The sequence below is a fragment of the Alligator mississippiensis genome, chromosome 5, assembly GCF_030867095.1.
Source record: "Alligator mississippiensis isolate rAllMis1 chromosome 5, rAllMis1, whole genome shotgun sequence".
Classification (NCBI taxonomy): Eukaryota; Metazoa; Chordata; order Crocodylia; family Alligatoridae; genus Alligator; species Alligator mississippiensis.
The window spans coordinates 150,202,385-150,223,393 of record NC_081828.1 but is presented as its reverse complement, the minus strand read 5'-3'; the positions used below and the strand labels follow the sequence as shown (position 1 = coordinate 150,223,393).

General features: G+C 44.4%; 1 long non-coding RNA gene across 1 annotated transcript in view; it reads right to left on the bottom strand.

Annotated features, from left to right (window-relative positions):
- Positions 1–17,843, bottom strand: part of LOC132250905 (uncharacterized) — a 76,917-nt gene extending 59,074 nt beyond the window's left edge. Inside the window, exons 1-2 of the long non-coding RNA XR_009462595.1 lie at positions 17,534–17,843; positions 14,607–14,735 (exon numbers count right to left, since the gene is read on the bottom strand). This is a non-coding gene — a long non-coding RNA (uncharacterized LOC132250905). The remainder of the gene's footprint in view (positions 1–14,606; positions 14,736–17,533) is intronic.
- Between the last annotated feature and the right edge of the window lie 3,166 nt (positions 17,844–21,009).

The window sequence follows — 21,009 nt, the reverse complement described above, 5'->3', positions numbered from 1 at the left end:
TAGGGTGAAGTGCGCATGGACCAAAAGGGGCAACCTATAGTAACTGCATAGCATGTAAGGCTAGAAGAGGCTATATAAGGCTAATGCCCACTTGGGTGGGTGTGCTTGCTTTGCGAACGATTGCCAAGCACCGCTTTCTGCGCAGAAATAAAGTTTAAGTTGGATCCTTCACCCCTGTGTGTTTATTGGTACAAGCGCACCGGGCACGAACTCACTGTCCTTTGGGGACAACAATTTCTGGCGACCCAGATGGGACCCTGCTGACTGCCTTGCCCGGTCCACCTCTTTGGCTCCGGCAACAACTGTGGACGGTGCGAGGGCCAGGTGACACCGACCTTATTCGTCGGAGGTCTGACCGTCTCCTGGTTGCCTGACGGAGTCGTGGAGGGGCACAACGGTGCAACGCTCAGAGGACCAACTTAATCGGGCGGGACGAGGGAGGTTTCAATGGACTGGTGAATACTTCTTTCCATATTTTGATCAGGATTGGGAAAGAGACGGCTTTAAAAGTTCTGACCGTGTAGACACCCTAGGCGAGTGAGACCGGGTAGTAGTCCTGTGAACTCCCTTTAATCAGTTTGGTACTGAGGCTGAGTGGCAGTCGCCGTCCATTAGTTGGACAACGGGAAGTAACCAGTCCAAGATTCTGCCCTGCAGCCCCTTAGGATACATTTTGAAAAACTGGCCAAAGTTTGGAAGCAACCCTATGATGAAACAACAGATGATTCGGTATTGCAATACATGTTGGCCACAGTACCAACTTGCAGATGGTGCAGCATGGCCGGAGAATGGGTCTTTGGATTATAACACAATCTTGCAGTTACAGTTGTTTTGTAGGCGCCAAGGAAAGTGGGATGAGATGCTTTATGTAGAGGCATATATGACTTTGTATGGGGATGGGGCTACGCAGAAGTTGTGTGGGATATTTAGGGGAAGCGGGGTAATGGCTTTACAGGGGGTCACCACAGTGTGTCCGGAGGAGCCGGGGGAGGAAGACGTGCAGTTATTAATTGCTCCCACGGCTCCCCCGTCTTATCCTGTGAGCCCTGCGTCACCACAGGGGACTTCTACTGCACCTGAAACGGCTCGTCAGGGACTCTCGGCTGGCTCGTCCAGTCCGTCATCCCCCACCTCCCCTGACAGCCCTGGGGTGCCGTCCCCAGGTCCGGCGGATGCGGGTGGTAGCAATCTGGCGATAGAAGGGACTGTAGGAGATGGGGCGTTTAGCCCTGTGGCGAGTTGCTTACGATCAGGGGCCGAGCCAGTAGTTCAGGCCCCTTTGCACCAAGGGGTGGGTCCTGAGGGTAGACCAGTTTTTGTCCATGTGCCATTCAGCACGGCAGACTTGATAAATTGGAAACAGTCCGTGGGCCAATACCGCCAGAATCCGGAGGCAATGGCACAGCTGTTCTCTACTATTTTCCTCACCCACCAACCAAACTGGATAGATATTCAGGCCTTATTGGCCGCTCTTCTGACTCCGGAAGAAAAGAGGTTGGTCTTAGAGAAAGCATGCACGATAGCACAGCAGCGTCACCCAGCTGGTGAGGTAGATTAACTTTGCCCTAAGGAAGATCAAGACTGGGATCCTAACACCTGGGGGGGCCGGAAGGAGTTAGAGCTGTATCAGAAGTTTGTGCTGGCTGCTCTCCTGGGGTCTATCCCCAAGCAGAAAAATTTGTCTAAATTGTACGAAGTGTGGCAGGGTCCGGAGGAGGATCCATCCAGTTTTTATGGGAGGTTGTGCAAGGTGGCCAGACAGTGGACGGATTTAGATCCGGAGCTGCAGGAAAATGCCAAGATGTTTAACACACTGTTTATAGGACAGTCAGCCCCAGATATTAGGAAAAAACTACAGAAGGCTGAAGGAGCAGCTGGAATGAGCATCAGCCAAATGATTGAGATTGCTTATAAGGTATACTCTAACCGAGATCAGGTTAAGGAAGAAAAAGAAGGCAAAAGAATGAAGGCAGAGGCATCATTACAAGCATCGTTGTTGGCAGCGGCAATTGTAGATCAGAGAAGTAGAGGACGGGGCAGGGGAAGTAGAGGGCGTAGAGGAGGCGTGAGCTATGCTCCGGGAGGCTACGGCCAGGGTCCCAGGCTGGAACCTAATCAGTGCGCTATTTGCAAGCAGGAAGGGCATTGGAAAAATGAATGCCCCAAGAGCGGGGAGAAGAGACGAGAGGAGGAAGAAAGATTGTCGATGTTAGACGGTTCTGACCAGGAGTGACGGGGACCGGGGGCGAACACTGAAGTAATCCCTGTCTCCCCCGATGAGCCCCTGGTTAGAATGCAAGTAGGGGGAGAACTTATTGATTTTTATAGTGTAGCCATGCATTCAGTTGTAACCAGTTTTAAAGGACCCTTATCAAAAACCAAGATCCCCATAATTGGAGCCACCAGCCAGCGGACGCATCGTCCTTTTGTGCCACCCATGGAATGCAAATTGGGAGGGAAGAAAGTGTCCCATCAGTTCCTGTATATGCCTGAGTGCCCCATACCTTTGTTTTGGGAGGGATTTGCTGTGCAAATTGCAAGTCCAATTGACCTTTTCGGAGGGCAGAATTACTATGAAGATACCAACTGAGGAGGCCTGGAAGGCTCAGGTGTGTCTCCTATTGCAGGAGGGGGAGGAAGGAAGAATTCCCCCCTAAGTAGAAGACGCTGTAGTACCATGGGTATGGGCGGGAGAGAAGCCAGGAAGAGCCAAACTGGCCACCCCTGTAAGCATTGATTTGAAGCCGGGAATTACCCCGCCCAGGGTACCCCAATATTGGTTGAAAATAGAGGCTTGGAAAGGCCTAGAACCGCTTATAAAGCAATTCCTTGAACATGGTTTGCTTCGGGAGTGCCAATCATCTTTCAATTCCCCCATTTTGCCTGTTAAAAAGCCCCACAGTAACGAGTATCGTTTTGTGCAGGACCTCAGAGCCGTGAACAAGGTCACGGTGACCCTCCACCTGGTGGTGCCGAACCCTTATACTTTGCTGGCTACTTTGTCTGCAGAGGACCAGTGGTTTACAGTCCTGGACCTGAAAGATGCCTTCTTTTACATCCCACTTGAAAGAAACAGCCAAGAGATTGTTGCATTCGAGTGGGAAGACCCGAATACTAGGAGAAAAACCCAATTGTGCTGGACAGTTTTGCCTCAGGGTTTTAAGAACAGTCCCACTATTTTCAGCACTGCCTTAAGTACCGACCTTCAGAAGTGGGACAAAGGGACATCAGGTACCCTGTTACAGTATGTGGATGATTTGTTGATTGCAGCAAAAACGAGGGAAGAGTGCCACCTGCTGACCGTAAGTTTACTGAACTTCCTGGGACAAGTGGGATACCAGGTATCTCGGAAGAAAGCCCAGATAGAGCAAAAGAGGGTACGATACCCAGGATTTTACATCTCGCAAGGCCAGAGGATATTGGGCCCTGAGAGAAAAGAGGCCATCTGTCGGATGGCAGTCCCAAAGACCAAGAGACAGTTGCGAGGCTTTTTGGGGATGGCAGGATTCTGCCGGATCTGGATCCCCAATTTTGGACTAATAGCCAAAGCTCTTTATGAGGCTACTGCTGGTAGTGAGGGAGATTTGCAATGGACGGCAGAATGCCGAAAGAGCTTTGACACTATCAAACAGGCCCTTATGACAGCGCCGGCCCTGGGCCTACCCGGTCTGAGTAAACCATTTCAGCTTTACGTTCATGAACACCAAGGAGTAGCGTCAGGAGTGCTGACCCAGTACTTAGGTAGCTGGAAAAGAGCAGTGGCCTACTTCTCCAAACAACTGGATCCCACTAGTTTGGGATGGCCGGCCTACTTGCGAGCAGTAGCAGCTACAGCTATGCTGATAAAGGAATCTAAGAAACTTACTTTAGAACAGCCAATGACCATGTATACCCCACATTCAGTGTTGGCGGTGATGGATGCAAAGGGGGGAACCTTGCTTTTCCCTGGACGAATGGCTAAATACCAGGCGGCTCTCCTGGATCAGGGAGACATCCAGTTGCAGACCTCTAGTACACTGAACCCAGCTACACTAATGCCATTGGAACAAGACGAAGGATTACAGCATGATTGCATTGAAACTATTGAGAGCGTGTATGCTAGCCGGCCAGATCTTAAAGATGCCCCACTACCTAATGCAGACCTTGATGCAGACCTACACAGATGGAAGCAGCTTCATGGACAATGGGACCCGAAAGGCGGGATACGCCGTGGTTACATCATGGGATACTGTGGAAGCCAAAGCCTTGCCTCCAAATACCTCTGCACAGAGAGCTGAGCTTATTGCTCTGACTCGAGCTCTCCATTTGTCAAAAGGAAAGACGGCCACTATATACACGGATTCGAAGTATGCTTTTGGAGTCCTACACGCCCACGGAGCTATATGGAAAGAGAGAGGACTTTTAATGGCAAGTAATAGCCCAGTAAAGCACGGAACAGAGATCCTGAAACTACTTGAAGCCGTGATGGAACCACTAGAGGTAGCTGTGGTGCACTGTAAGGCCCATCAAAAAAGAGATAGTGAAGTTATAAGAGGAAATCAATGAGCAGATGCTGCAGCAAAGAAGGCAGCTAGAGAACAAGTTCAGGAGACTCAAATGTTGGCATTGATGCCTCAGGTAGTGTTGCCTGAAGAACCTCCCAAATATACTGAAAAAGAGAACCAACTAGCAGAGAAATTGGGAAGCAAAGAACAACAAGATGGATGGTGGGTCTTGCCTGAAGGACAGGTCCTGATGCCAAAACTGATTCTTCCAAAATGCTCCAAGAGTACCACCAGAGCACCCATATGGGAGCTGACGCCATGACCCAAGGTCTCCAAAGAATTGTAGTGGGATCTAAGATGAGGAAAACAGCAGAACAGATAGTGCGAAGATGCCCTGTCTGTTGTGCCAACAATCCTAAGATTTCCCCCAAACCTCCGCCAGGAGCAGGAAGGCAAGGACTATTAGCAGGAGAATGTTGGCAGATAGATTTCTCTGAAGTTCCCAGGAAGGGACAGTATAAATACCTGTTAGTGCTCGTGGACACATTGACTGGATGGACCGAGGCCTTCCCGTGCCGAACCAACAAAGCAAAAGAAGTGGTCCAAGTGATGTTAAAAGAAATGATTCCACGATTCGGAATCCCGGAGGGATTAGCCTTGGACTGAGGGCCACACTTTGTGTCAGAAGTAACCCAGGCAGTTTCCCAGGCTCTGGGGATACCATGGGACCTTCACACGGCATGGAGACCACAGTCAAGTGGACAGGTGGAACGAATGAATCAGACTCTGAAAAGACAACTGGCTAAACTTTGCCAAGAGACTCAGTTGAAATGGCCCGAAGCTCTGCCTCTTGCCTTGCTTAGAGTGCGCATAGCCCCTAGAGCTAAATTGGGAGTTAGTCCATTTGAATTAATGTATGGCAAGCCATATCCTAAGAATCCAGTGGTGACGCATGGGAGTCAAATGCATGTAAAAGGGGAAGGCTGGGTAAAAGATTATTTGTATTCTTTGTCTGCTGTATTGTCTTCTCTCCACAGGTATGTCCAGGAGCGACTTCCACTCCCCTTAGATACACCAGTCCATAAGTTCCAGTTCGGAGATGAGGTGCTGGTCTGAACATGGAAAGACTAGCCGCTTCAGCCTAGGTGGAAGGGACCGTATCCTGTGATTCTCACCACTCACGCTGCAGTGAAGGTTCAGGGGGTAAAACCGTGGATACGCTACACCCGGGTGAAGGCCGCACCAGAAGTACCACCTGCAGGAGAAGTTGCTGAGAGTGTTGCACCGGAAGCCGACGCAAACGGACACCGTTGGACAGCAGAGCCAGTAGAAGGACTTAAAGTTCTGTTTAAACGTCAACCATGTGGACAGTAGTTCTCTGCATAGGTGTAATGTTTCTAGGGTCTAAGGGGTTGGTGCATCAAAGGTTCGAAAAGAGTCAAAATGTGTGGGCTTATTTGGCAAAGAACGTATTAAATGTCACTCATTTTTGTTTGGCGGGAGGAACATCGGTTGAGGATATTTTCACGTCATGCCTTATAGGGGTGCCCACTCCGTTGGAAGCACTCCGGAATCAGACTTGGTTCGCATCTGGGGGAATAGGAGGTCCAATCAATTACACTAACAACTCCATGTGGGGGACCATTACCACAGAAAGAAATGCCAGTACCTTTGAAATAGATTTGTTGACAGTCATCTCCCCTGGTAACACCAGCTGTGCCAATTTTGTGAACTGTACCAAAGCTTGTAAAAGCCTAACCAAAGAAACAAAAATTTTCAATTGCTCAGACGTGACTAATGTATCTTGCAACTACGGTCATGTTGTATTACCCCGGGGGTGGTTCCTTCTTTGTGGGGAGACTGCGTATTCATATCCCAGCCAATGCCGCAGGAGGCCCTTGTGCTCTGGGCCGGTTGACTGTCTGGCTACCGGGGATGCCTACGACCTCTAGTAAGCATCACCGGAGAGGTTTGAATGTGCTAGATGAATCCTGTGATAGTGACGTAAACCTCCTGAGTGAGGCTGAGGTAGTGTCCTTAGCAGTTTTCATAGTAGGGGTGCCAGGCCTAGTAGTGGATGCCGAGAGGCAGCTTAGTAAGGTGGCCTGTGCCCTGGCAAAGGGCCTAAATACAACTTCACAGGCCCTAGCTGCCCTCAATACTGAAATGAAAGAACTAAGAGGAGCTACTCTGCAAAATAGAGCAGCCATAGATTACCTGTTGCTGAGGCATAACCACGGATGTGAAGAGTTCGAGGGAATGTGTTGTTTCAATTTGACAGATAATTCTGAGTTGATAGAGTCAAAAGTGCAGAAGTTAAAAGAAGTTCTGTCCCGCATTAAGCAAGGGGAAGGGTTTGACTTCTCATGGCTTACTTCTTGGCTTCCTAATTTTTCATGGCTTAAGCAAATTTTCCTATTAGTTGTGACAAGTATGTGTATTTTCTTGATGATTTGTTGTGGAGTACAGTGTGTCCCTATGTGTTGTGAGGTACTCAAGAGATCAATTTCTTCCCCCGTTCACTGCGTGATGTTTGTAAAACCATCAGTTACAAACCCGATCCAAAAGAATCGGGAGGGAGCAAAGAGATTTCTGAAGATGAAAAAGATGGTCGAGGACTATGACCCTATGGAATAGGGACATAGCCTCGAAGGGGGGATTTGATGAGTACCCCTGAAACTTTTATAGGTTTTTTTTATACTTTGGGAACAGCTGTATGTTTTGAAAAAGTATTTTATCAAACCAAGGGCATAGAGTAGCTTGTTTAGGCTGGGGGAGATCGCTTGTTGCCTAGTTGCTTAATTGCTGGCCTTGCTAGAAGGAAAGCCATATCAGCAAGGTCCCTAAGGGGCTAGAAAGGGGGGTTACTGGCTGAGCTTGCTGAATAACAGGTGCCACATCAGCAAATTACACTGTCACAAAGGCAAGTTTAAACTGACTAGGGAGGCGTCTGTAGCTAGGGTGAAGTGTGCATGGACCAAAAGGGGCAACCTATAGTAACTGCATAGCGTGTAAGGCTAGAAGAGGCTATATAAGGCTAATGCCCACTTGGGTGGGTGTGCTTGCTTTGCGAACGATTGCCAAGCACCGCTTTCTGCGCAGAAATAAAGTTTAAGTTGGATCCTTCACCCCTGTGTGTTTATTGGCACAAGCGCACCGGGCACGAACTCACTGTCTTTTGGGGACAACAACAGGATGCCTCGAGATGGGGGCTCCGCAGTGCGCAGAGATGGGGAAGCAGGCAGGCTTAGGCTGCCTGCTTCCCCATCTCCATGTTTGTCCTGGCACATGGCACCTTGGCATGTTTGCATCACTTTTTTATCTGTTTGTTTTGGGGATTTTTTGCTGCCAGGAAATCCCAGTAGCAAATTTGATCTCAGCGCTGCAAATTAGCAGCACGGGGCAGAGTTTAACTTGCAACACATGAGGTTTGTAGCACCACAAGGAGGTTTGCAGTGCCACAAACCACACATGCCTGCACGTCTGAATCCAGCCAATGTGTCTCAAGAATCTTCAATGTCTTCAGTATTTGTTGGATGAGGTTTTACTATTTTGTTTTATATGATCATGAAAGAATTATTTAAAAGTCCATCAGCTGGGAAATCACTTGACATCATGACTCTTAACCTATAATTCACAATGTCATAGTAGCATTCCTTTTTCTGCTTTTTCCTTTGGTAGTCAGGTTGCTAGATTACTCACAGATATAGGGGTGACAAGCATTAACAGTGTCATTATGGCCTGTTAACATAGCTCATTAATGTGTTTTAGTGCTCATTAACTTTGCAGGGAGCTATTGAATCTGATGGAAACAAAAGCTGCAAGGTAAAAAATGCAGATACGTCTTCAGAAATTATCTGTGCTAAATATACACTTAACTTATAACCATTGCACTTTTATGGTGCTCAGAGGAGGATTTTTGGTGACTGCTCACATAGTACAAATTTTAATAGAGTAATCAAAATGCACCGCCTTAAATTCTCATTTAATATTTTTCGCTCTTAAAAAACTGTATTATAATTTTCAGGAGTAAAATTTTCCTCTTGTATCAGAATTTTCTTGCTCCATGAGGAGTGAGACTGGACTTGTATGTTCTCAAGAGTGTTGTTGTGGAAGAGTATTATTGCCATGGTGGTCCAGGAAACATGTGAGAAGGAAGGATTTTAGTGAGAGCTGGGAGAGTTGTTAGACAAGATTTTGGATACAAAGGAATTCACTCTGTGCCTAAAAGCTTGTGTAACTTCTCTTCCAAAAACATTGTTAGTCCAATAAAAATATCTCCAAAATAATCCTTTGCTTCTTTTATGCTTTTTTTATGTTCCTTCCATTATTCTCCTAATTTATGACACCTTTACCATTATTACTTAAAGGGCGCATCTACACAAGACACTTACTGCACATTAGCCTAATAACACTGCGCAGTAGCGTGCCATGGCAAAAACTGTGCTGCTAGCCTACTGTGCCATGTTATTAGGCTAATGTGCAGTAAGCATCACTAAATAACCATGTGCTGGTGCTACTGCATAGTAACATTAGGTACTGTGTATTTAGTTAGTAGTTTATTAAGGAAGTACTAAACTAAATGTGCAGTATCTAAGGCACATTCATAAATGTGTAGATGTGCCCAGTATTTCTTAATTTCATCAAGTTCTCAGAAAACATAGATGGGAAAGAAAAGATCAAAGGTCCACCTGAGCCAAGTAACCTGTCAAGCCAATGAGATAGAGGCAAGCCAATTTCTATAGCCAATGGCACACACAGTAGCGATGTGGCAAGAATCAGGTCTCTCTGTCTTGACCACTCCAGCCAAATTACAACTCCACCAAGAGATTTATCCTCCAGAATGAGGTCAGGTATTGGTTCTTTCACCCCTTGGTAAATGATCACTAGTGATCCGGGTTTTCCATTTCCCATGGAAAAGTGGAGTAAACAGTGGATTTTACCTTTTACTGGATGCAAACCTGGATTTCTCGTTTTACCAGAGAAACAGATCGATTTTGCAGTTTTGCAATGAGCTCCCTGCAGGCTGGCAGAGTTGCAGGGAGCTGCAGGCCCAGGTCCATAGCCCTGGCACAGGTTGGGGCTTCTTCCAGCAGGGCTGGGGGAGCAGGGACTGTGGGTGGGGGGCAAGATGCAGCAGCAAAGCTATGGGGCTTGCGGGGGAGCAAGAGGCATGAGCAGGGCCAGGGGTCTGTGGGTGTGAAGTGAGGGGTACCAGGAGGGCCAGGGAGGCTGTGGGGGGCCTTTAATTTTAATCACAGATTTTGGAGTTTTTAATCAGAGAATTTGCTATTTTTTATCAGGGAAAACCAGTATCCCTGATGATCACAGTCTTCTTGAGATTAATTGCCGTCCCAAAGCTCTTGCATGATTCTGAAAATCTGCCCAAGAGATTTTTCAGGGAAGATTCACTGCGGGCAACCAAGACCACATCATCCACAGATAGGAAATCTCATAGAACTTTTTCATATTTGAAGACTGTTGTTATGCCCTCTCTTCTCTAGACTCAATAAACTTAATTCAGTTTCCTCATAGGTCATGTTTTTAAGGCTCATTTTTATTGATGTCATCAGAACTCTCTTCAATTGGCCCCATTTAAATAATTTCTTACCCAGAAGAATGTACTCAACTAATCAATTTTGGTTATTTTCAAATACCACTGTGATATCTGAGCATTGAATGAGAAGCTCAATTACTTTTTGATCTCAAGAGCACTTGCACATTTTTCCTGCCACTCTGCTCAGTAGACATTTTTGATTATGTTATTTGTCTTTCATAACTTCTCAAAGCTCTCATTTTTGGAAAAACCTAAAATTCAGTGGTGTTTGCACACACATTTGTTGAACTTTCAGTGAAGCAGGCACATACAATAATCTGTAGATCATTAGGGCACTGTAGAATGTACATTTTACTAAGTCTCTCATTGTCTTCTAACTGTGAGATTCATAGGTTTTAGATGCAACTTCTCATTGCTTCACAGAGGTGAAACATTGAAGGATTCAAAACATGAGTGGATTTATTCTGTGTTCTATTAAAGGTGATTTCTGCAAGGACATAATTTCAGGAATTACATATTGATTACAGCACCACCAAAATCCAGAGATTTTTTTTGCTGGCATGGATAACCCTTCTTGTTAGTGCCAACAGCAATAGCAATGACTGGATTAAGTCTGTCTAAAATGAATAAATTAATGGCTTGAAATCCTACCCAGTACCATATGGGTACTTCTGTATCCAGGAAATTGAAATATAACTTTCCCGGTCACCTTATGAGGTGATTCTCTCATAGATTTTTAAGCCCAGAAGTAACTATTATGATTATCTAGTTTGATCTTCTGCATAATACAAGACTTCTTTGTAATCATTCTTGCTTTAAGTCCAGTAGCTGTGATTGATCTCAAGAACTTGTTTAAAAAAATCATCAAATCTTGATTCAAAATTTTCCAGTGCAGCAGAAACTATCACATCCCTTGATGAGGGATGGTTCCCATGGTGAGTTGCCTTCCCTGAAAAAAAAATGCCCTCTTGTTCTAGTTTGAATTCATCTAGCTCTGAAGTTATTTCAGCCATTGTTGTTTTTGTTTTGCCTTTCTCTGCTATGGTGAATAGCCATTTATTATCAAATTTCTGTTTCATGAAGGTACTTAGGGACATATCCTGAAAAGAATTTAGGTACTTGTGTACGAGCAAGAGGTCCACAAAAACCCTGCCTAACTGCACAGTCAGTTCAAAAGAAAACTTTTATATAGCTCCTGAAAGTTCTGCTTTTGGATGTGCCTTGAACTGCTGCCCTCTTGGCTGTGTAGTCAGTTGTATCTCACACCTGTTTTGGAATCCAAATACCCAAGTCTCCTGAGAGCCACTGGCAGGCTTTGAGAACACTTAATTTACCCCAGCAGCACTGAGATCAGCACAAAGCAGAGCAGAAACTGTCACTTCCATTAAAAAGGGCCGCGCTGGTAGTGCCTCTTCTCTGCCATGTTTTAACTAACATGTTAGGGCAGGGCCTTCCAGCTGGTGGGCCATGGGCCACATCCAGTCCATGAAGGATTAATGTGAAGCCCCTTAACTGCTGCTGCTTCCATTGCTCCAGCTGTTGAGGCAGCTGGGCTGTCTGGGGCAGGATGCAACAGTGGGAGGCCCAGTGAGTTTACTACTCATCATAGGCGATGTGTAGGGGGTGCAAAGGGGTGCATATGCACCCCTTGAGAGTGCTGGTGCCCCCCCCGAGAGCAAGTGCTCTCAGTTTAGGGGACAGGTGGGGGGGGCAGGAGGAGCACAGGTACCCCCGGCCCCCCAAGAAGTCTGGTGTGCTGCTGGCACTTATGGGCTCCAGCCGCAGGGGATTTCCACCCCCCCACACACACACACTTCCAACACCATCATGGCCGCTTGCAGATGGTTCCCACTTGGCCTGCCCTTGCCACCAATGCCTGTGTCACTGCCTGCGGGCAGTCACCGTGCCCTGCCAGCCTCAGAAGGCACGCATCGCCTATGCTGCTCATGTGCCAGCATCTGCACAGGGGCTCCAGTGTGGGACTTACACTACTTTTGTGACAGTGGTGGCGGGGATTGCCCATGTGGTGGTGGGGTGGGGGTGGGGCCTTGTGTGGTAGAGGGGAAGGAGGGAGATAATTCATAACTGGGTGGCTTAGGCAGGGGTCTTGCGCTGTTTGCAAGGCAGCAGTGGTGGTGGGATCATGCTGCTCATGTAGCACAGGAGGCTGCACGTGGAGGGAGTCTGAGGAGCCAATGCAGCCCCCATGGCATGCAGCCCATTTGACCTGGGGCCTATGACCCAGGTCACATGGGCTTCTCTGAAGTTGGGCAGTCCTGGTATAGTGCTTAAAGCACTTGCCTAGGAGGTGGAAGGCCTGTATCTTAGGACTTCTTCATCATGAGCAGAATAAAAACTGCATCTCTCAGGAAAATGCCTAACTACCGCTCCACCTGAAGTTCTACTACAGTGCAGAAGAAATGCAAGATTTGTGAGGCCAGAGAAAGTGAGCAAAGGAAAACATGTACACTGATCAGCGTACACCCCGGGAAGGATAGATTCTGGATTTTGGTCCCTAACTTTGTATCATCTTCAGATTTTGTCAGTAATGATTTTATATTTTTTCTAAGTCTTGAAAGAAATATAAGCAAGATAGGATTATCTGAACCCTCTGCAGAACCCTGTAGAAACAGCTCACTTGGCAATGATTTTCCATTTATAATTACATTTTGAGACTGATCATTTAACAAGCTTTTAATCCATTTAATATGTGTCATGTTGATTTTGTGTTGTTCTAGTTTATTAACCAAGATGATGTGTAGTACTAAGTCAATTGTGCCTTACGGAGGTCTAAGTATATTGTATCAATACTATTAACCTTTGTCAGTTAAGCTTGTAATATCATAAAAATGATATCAAGTTAGTTCGACAAGACCTACTTTCCATAAACCCTTGTAGAATGGTATTAATTATATTGCCATCTTTTTAGCTCTTTATCCAGTTTTGTATCAGAGATGTCATTACTTTGCCTATAATTTCCTGAGGTATCATTCTATTTACCCTTTTAAAATATTGACACACCATTTTGTTTACATTTAGTCCTCTCTTACTTTCCCAGTATTTCCAGTCTTGTTGAAAATCAACATTAATAGAAAAGTTGGCCTAGATCTTTGGACTATGATTCTTGAATGCAAGTTTTCTGGATCTGTTGATTTACAAAAGATTGATCTTATTAGCTACTATTATCCTTCTCTTCTTTCTTAACAGAAAATATTTCATCTGTTTTCTCCCAAATATAGAAAATAAATATTTATTGCACTCATCTGTCTTTTTCTGCATTATTATTGATAATTCTACCATGCCTATTTAGCAATAAACCAGTGCTATTGGTATGATTTCTGTTGTTGGTGCTATACTGACTGATATATTGTCTTTAATTTTCTCGGCCACAGATTTCTTCTTGTGTCTTTATACTTCCTTCATTAGTGATGTACACTTATTTACACTGTACACTAATTTGTTCTCAAAATACCATCTCCAGATGTTACTTACTGATTTTTTTAAATAGCTACTTTCACTATCAATCATGTTGGTTTTCCAACTAGCATAACTTTCTTGATCGTGGGATTGTGGTTTTTGGGGCATCTGGTAAAATGTTCTTAAACATGTCTCAATTACAATTCATATTTTTATGTTTAAGTTCCTTACTCAGCTGGTATACCTCGTAATTGTTTCCATTCTCATGCAGTTGACCCTCTAATAGCACAAAATGCATATTACTAAATTAGTCCTTATTCTGATTCCATGTAACAAATGCAGTCAAGTTATGGTCTCTTGCATCCAACCACTAATTTTAGTTTGGAGATCAAGTCCTCCTCCTATCAAGATGTAGTCTCAACTAGAATCTCTCTTATTCCTCCTCCCTCCCAAACACATCTGCTCAGTTCTGTTAGATGCAACTTATGAATGATGGAAGCTGCAGTAGAAGAGGAACAGGGGATGAAGAATTATAGACATGCCGTGTTTACCTCCTCCTCAGCATTCATTCTCTCCTACTGGGTGAGACACGCCCGTTTGTTATATAGGCTAGATGGATCTATGGTCTGATCCATTAAATGGCTGTTCTTATGTTAACAGTTACTGAGTTAGGAAATCATCATCTATAGAATGTAGAATTACTACCTCTTTAAGTATTGGCGTAATGTTAGCTTTAGTTCAGTTCTAGAATTAGCATCATAAGATTTCTATCCTTTGACTCACAGATTTAAGTCCACCATGACAAGGCAGCTTTTTTCCCAGACATTGTAGGAAGGTGCTTGAAGAGCTGGTCATAGTATTCTTCAGTATGATTTGGTTGTATGTAGCGGACACCATGGGGATTTGTACGTGCCACAAAATTGGCTTTTAAAGCAGCTTAAATGCCCTTTTGCACCACTTCAATGGCATTGCTGTTTACACTGTTGGCGGCATATTGCGCGTTAATGGCACTGCTGTTTACACTGCCGGCAGCATATTGAACATTAAATGACTTTGGGACATAGCAAAATGTGGCAGTGAAGATCACACCAAAGGAATGGAAGAAAATAAGAAGTGCTGGGGCGGGTGCCCTGAGCACAAATACTTACTGAAGAACTGGACAGGAGCTGGGGAACAAGACATGTACAGGGCAGAAATGCTGTGGTTTATCGGCTTCTGCCAGTTCCAGTTGGCTGGGTGTGAGACAGGGAACGATCAAAAACTGTGCCACTCAGCAACTGGAAGGAGAGGGGAAGAAAGTGAAAGTGAGTCAGAGAGAGACCGGCAGATGCAGAGAGAGCTCTGTGAAGGAAAATTACTATACTAAAAAGAGAATAGCAAAGACCACCCGTGGAGGGGTAAAGGGCCAAAAGCAAAGAGCTTTCTCTCTTTGAGACTCTGAGGAGTCTCCACGCTTACCTAAAGTGAAAGAGTCAAGAAGAGATGACCGACGGACCCAGTGATGAACAACCCATACCACAATAAGCGGTAGGAGAAGACATCCAAACCATGAGTGAGGGTATTGCAGACCACGGCGTTTGTGCAAACAGATGCTCTGAACCCTGCAGCCATCAGAGGCATTTAGATGCTTAGCAAAGAGGGGCTTATCTATACCCAGCCTGTAACTGTCAGTTTATCAAGCGTATTTTACAAGGATAGCAGCTGAGTAGGGTGGCTTGCCTCCCTCCTTTTTTCTTAAGTACATCAAGTCATGGCAGGTGAGATTGGGTGGACAAGCTAGAAAAAAAAGAACTCTTCCATAAACCTCGGCTGGAACACCCTTAATACGCCCGCTCCGGGGAGCTCCGTACCACCCATCACATGAATAGAGAGTCACGTCAAGAAGGGACACTCCCACACAAAACAAAATATGTCTGAGGTGCTTTAGTTTGCTACTGTACAGCCATAGAGGGAAGCACTGGGCCCCATGCAGCTCAGGGGCTGTGCAGGCAGCCTAGTGGCAGCCCATGCAGGCAGGCTCCACTGAAGATATATAAAAAAAAAAAAAAAAAAAGCAGTGAGCCTGATCTCTTTTTTTTTTTTAGTCCTTGGAGCCTGCCTGCCTGAGCTGCGCAGGGCCCCGGTGCTTCCCTCCACAGCTGCAGTATCCCCTGGGACTGCCCAGGCTGGGTGCCTGTGGGTGAGTGCTATCTGGGGAGTGCCGCCACGGAGGGAAGCACTGTCCTCCCCCCACAGCTCAGGGACCACTCAGCCTATCGGTAGCTCGCCCTCCCCGTCCCCCCATGACCAGAGATGCAGGTAAGGATCGGGCCCGGCCTTTGTGTACACACCACAGGGTTTTCTTCGATTTAATTTGAAATAGTGTTTTTAAGAACCTGCCACTTCAATTTAGGGAGAATTAAACTGAAGTAAACCCCCATGGTGTGTACAAGCAGCTCATCTTGTGGTTTTATCTATAAGATTATTAGTCACCTTATTGCCCTCTTGCAGACACTTAAGAGTGCTTGGGAACATGTAACCACATATCCAGGAAACCCCTGCTATTCGCGGGTTCTGCATTCGCCATTTCAAATACTCACAAATGCTGAACCCGCATTTTAACTACACTTTATACACTTACAAGAGCTCCTTGGGAGCTCTGCACTCGCTGCCGCCGGGCTCCCACCATTGCTGCTGGAGCTGTGCGCCTCCCCCCAGCCACCAGGGGCACTGCGTTCACAAACGCAGAGTGCATTCATGAATGCAGTGCCTTATTTGCAGATTTCACTATTTGTGGGGGATATGAGACTGTATCCCCTGTGAATGGTGATGGTCACCTGTACTTTTATTTGGGGAAACAGGGAAAAAGCAAACTAAAGAAACCTGTTAATCATATACATTTACATAAAATAAAATAAGCAAAATTCAGTACATGAGGACTATGGCCAATCTCATAGTTCACGTATTAGTTCTTCCATTGTTGTTATCAACAATTTAGCTACCAACAATTTTAACTACCAACAAACCCCCACTCACAGCTCCAGTTAGACCCACTAGTGGTCAGGAATTGTCTCTCTCCCACTTAGCTATTCCAGTCCAGAAATATCCGTGCCATCAGGTACCACTATGATGTATTGTCTAATCTAGTTTTGTAGTATGAACTCAGAGTGATGTTAGACTTTCCTCCCCTTCCTTTTGCTTCCTTCAATCAGGGGGCAAATACAATAAAAGCAGATTGTTTGGTTATGTTAGTACTTTTGATGCTGGCGAGATAGAGCATATATAATTGAAAATCAAAGGGAAAAATAACTTTAATTTTTTTATCTGCTACAAAGGTAGAGTTCTGTGTTCACTTTTATTTTACTTAAGTTGGTTCATCTCCTCCTTAAAATATGAAAGAGCAGCATGCATGGTTCATTTAGGTTTGGGGGCTTTTTGGCCAAAATATAGCAAATGTTTCTGTCCTAACTGAACTCTTAGTTGCAGGATATTTCTCTTCATGCTTTCTATGGTTGTAACCCTAGTGAATCTGAAATTCTATTTTGCTGTTGCCATAGGAAAAGGGCAGGTTATTAGTCTGAAATGAAAGTAAAATCATATTTAAAATGCTGTCAAGTTCTTTCTTCTTTTATAATGTATCATTTTTAAGCCATAATGTTTTTATACATTTAAATAACTGTTCCCTTCTTCCATCAAATCCAGCACAAGTCTTAATACATCAGAGCACTGTTTATTATTTTAGACCTTCTCATGGGAAAACTTCCACACCAGACCTTCAAATGAGATAACTGACTTTTTATTGCACTGCATTTTAGAAATACCCAATAATTAGTTGATCAATGTAAGAGGTTTTTCAACAGCATTGCTCAAAATAGTGCATTGGATAAAAAAACCCTGAATTATGTGGTTGGCTTAGTAATGATCAAACAGAAAGATATATCGACCTGCTTCCACAAACAATCCATCAATCACCCAAGCAAGACAAATCTAGCAATATCAATAATACTTTCAGCTGGAAAGCTTTGGTAGGAAGAAATCAAAGGCATATATTATTGTTGTATGTACAACTCAAATACAGCTTTGCAATTCCACTTACCGGGCAATGGGTCTCAGTACTACAAAGCAAAGGAACAGTTGTGAATTTCAAGAAGAAAATTATCTAGTAACCTCAATTCTTAAGCTTATGACTCATCCCTACTGTGATCCATGTTAAATGTCTCTTTTTTGAGTGAAATAAGAAAGAGAAATATCCCTGGGCTTTCATGTTGCTGGTTTTCTGTAGTTTCTTCTCCATTCTGACCACTTCCCTTCACGTCCATTCAAAACAAAAACAAGCTGGGGCTTGTTCAGATTGTTAGGCACGGTTTCAGAGGAAAAATAGCTTGTGCAGGCTGACAACTACTCTTCCCTTTCCAAGGACACATTGAAAACAAGCCGGAAGTCTACTTACAAATAATGCTTTTTTTCATAATCATACATCAGTTAAAGACATGTTGACTGTGTGGATGTTCTAATGTAATAAATACATTACAGGGAATATTTTCCAGCACGTTGGTTTGGCTTTTTTAAAACATTATTTGTATTGTTGCTGTAATAAAAAGTGAATAGAGCTAAAAAGAATTTCAGTAAGTCCCATGTTTAACCTCTGTTTATGTCTCATTGATTGTTCATCTGCCATAATCGAAGGCTGCACTTGGAGCTTCCACATTCATGTGGTCTATTTAAATAAAAAATGTTGTTTTTCAAATCACCTCTTTCATACAAAACATTAAGTGGCCAGATTCTGATCTTACTGTGTCTGGTGTAAGTCTGCACCAACACTGTTCAGCCTAAGATCTGCTCTAAATTTATAGTCGTGTAACAGATTTTAGGAAAGGATGTTACCCACTTGAGCGGGGTTTCATCTGAGGCCCTCCACTGGGCCCAAAGCCAAAATCTGTCCTATTCTGACAGGTCACCTTAGACTCACCTTAGACTAATGGAAAATGTACCTCTGGCTCACACAAGATCCAGACCAGAAATGTTAGAATTTCCCTCTGTAGAGAGGGACATTTCATGCATTTTCTTTGTAATGAGAGCACCACATGTAAGATGAAGCAGGAGGTCTGTTTAGTTCCGCAAGTAAATAGAGAGGGAATATATATTAGCAATGATTATGAAATTTAAATAACTTGAACCTTAAAATCTTGTTTGCGCAATATTGTCTTGCTGATGTAGACCTCTATAGACTTTGCTATTCCTATTCGTGACCACCTACTCAACAGATTTCCTGCCCAGCCCTTCTGTTATCTTAAACTAGTGCATAGGCATGTCTATCCAGTAAAGAAGGCTATGGGTTCATGGGTTTTTAATTGAATTGGTACAAAGACTGTGATATAGATTAGGCCAAATATTCTGCTTTTATACTTTGCTTACATGGGAAAACTCCTGGAAGCTCACTGGAAATTTTGGAGAGAGGATGAACAGTATCTGATTAAGAGCCTCAGAAACAGCCCAATGATCTGAATTTGTAAAGGTTCAGTTCAGCCATGGGTGAGTTCTTTTTCACTCATCTTTAGCAATGTGATTATCAAAGTCAATAAAAATCTTGAATATATGTTCAGTTTGGTCGTGTTTGAAGAAAGATGTTAAATGCTTAGTTAATTAAAAAACTTGCTTTTATGCTAACCCTTGAATTATGCCTGCTCTAATCAACCACAGGACTTAGGACCTAGTCCTGAGTCCTCGAAAGAGTTAGGAGATATTCAGGGGAAAAAATGTACATGGAGATAAATCTAGTGGGAGGAACTGAAATAAAAGGGAAAAGCAGCCAATTTGGCACTTCAGAGAATCTACATCTGGGACTTTTTGAGAATAAATTGTTTTAAAGAGCCTGTGGTATCACATAAAAGCTGGGAGACTTGTTCTGAAACAGTGATGGAAAGCTTTTTAACAGAAAAAAAATCATCTCTCTAGACCTGTATTTTTTCCAGCATCCTTGTGAGATTTTTGCAGATGCCTCAAACAAATGATTTTTTATATTATATTGTATGATGGTTGGAAGCTTCCTGATTGATCAAGGATCTCTTTATCTGTACTGGAAAACTGCACAGAGGGCAGATTACCAGGCCAGTTATGTTGTTAATAAGAATCACACATCAAGCATGCCAAATTAATCTCTCCTGGAGACACTTTCTACTTCTTGATGGATTAAGCTGTGAGTCCAGACTAGGATACCAGAACAATATTGCAGTGACCAAGGTCCTGCAAGAAGAACAATTGTTTTCAAATGTAGGTATAACTCTAGTGTAAAGGCTAAAGTAAGATGGAAATGCTACCCTAAATTGGTTTTACTAAAAAGAGCTAATACACAATTAAAAAGTTAATATCTAACAATAAGTAATGATCAACTGCTTTATTGAAAACTCATGAAAATATCTTGTCTCCTTGGCATAGCCCTATTGTAACAGGGACCCTATGGCTCTTGTTACTTTGAGGGGGAGAACAGCAATTAGTAGTACTCAGAAAGCCTACTAAAGGTGACCTGCAAACAAATAGGCAGCCAAAGTCCCTAGTGTTGTGCAAGTAGCACATCACTACGCACTTTGGCTGCCTTTTCCTTTGCTACTTGCACAGCAATAGTATGATAAGACAGAGCCTACCTAAGCAAGAGAACCACAGTTATAGGAGTCAGAGTAGCAACAGCAAGATGCCCATTAGAAGGAGAGAGACAGGTAGGCCAAGGCTAGCAAGCCATCTAACAGTAAGTAGGCAGGGCTGGAGTGAAATATAAACCAGGGCCAGAGCCAAGGCAATCAGTCTGGCCCTGCAAGCTACAGAGGAAGGAACTGTGGAGCAGGGAGTCTAAAGGGGTATGTCTGGCTTATATGAGAAGTCCTGAGATCTGCAACCTATATGACTACAGCTTACTGGGAATAGGGCCTAGTATAGGAGACAGAATGGTGGCTAACATGTTTAAGCCGAGACCTAGTGTTGTAACCAGAGGGCTTTTATGCATAGTGTTGTGGTTTGAACCAGTGGTTTGGGTGGGACTGTGAGGGGTGGTTCGGAAGATCCCACTGGCCCCTAGAGTGAGAGGCAAGGGGCAGAGACCCCAAGAGTCTAGATTGGTAGGGCTGGGACCCAGAAGCCTGACTCAGTACGGTGGGGATAGGCAGCAAGGGGCCAGCAAGAGGAAAGGGGTGGAGGCCGGGAAGGTTGAGGCCCCAACAAGTGTGTAAAGACCTGGAGTAGCCAAGCATTGGCTCAGGACAAAGTGCTACACCTAAGCGTGAGTCAGTAACACCTGCAAGGCATTGGTATGGCTGAAGGGGAGAATAACCTAGAGCCAGAGTGGAGTGGGAGCTGCGTTGCCCCCAAGAGGTGTAACAGTCACCCCTGGAGCACTGCACCTGTTATAGCCATCAAAGGAGGCTGCATGCACTGCCACACAAAATTTGAAATTGCTAGAAAGAAATAAAGCTTTTGGGAGGCACATGTGCATGAGCCATGAATTTGAATGCTCCACAATACAAGTGCAAAATCTCTTTCATCCCTAACCAACTTGCTTGAGTTCTTTTATTTCCAACAGAT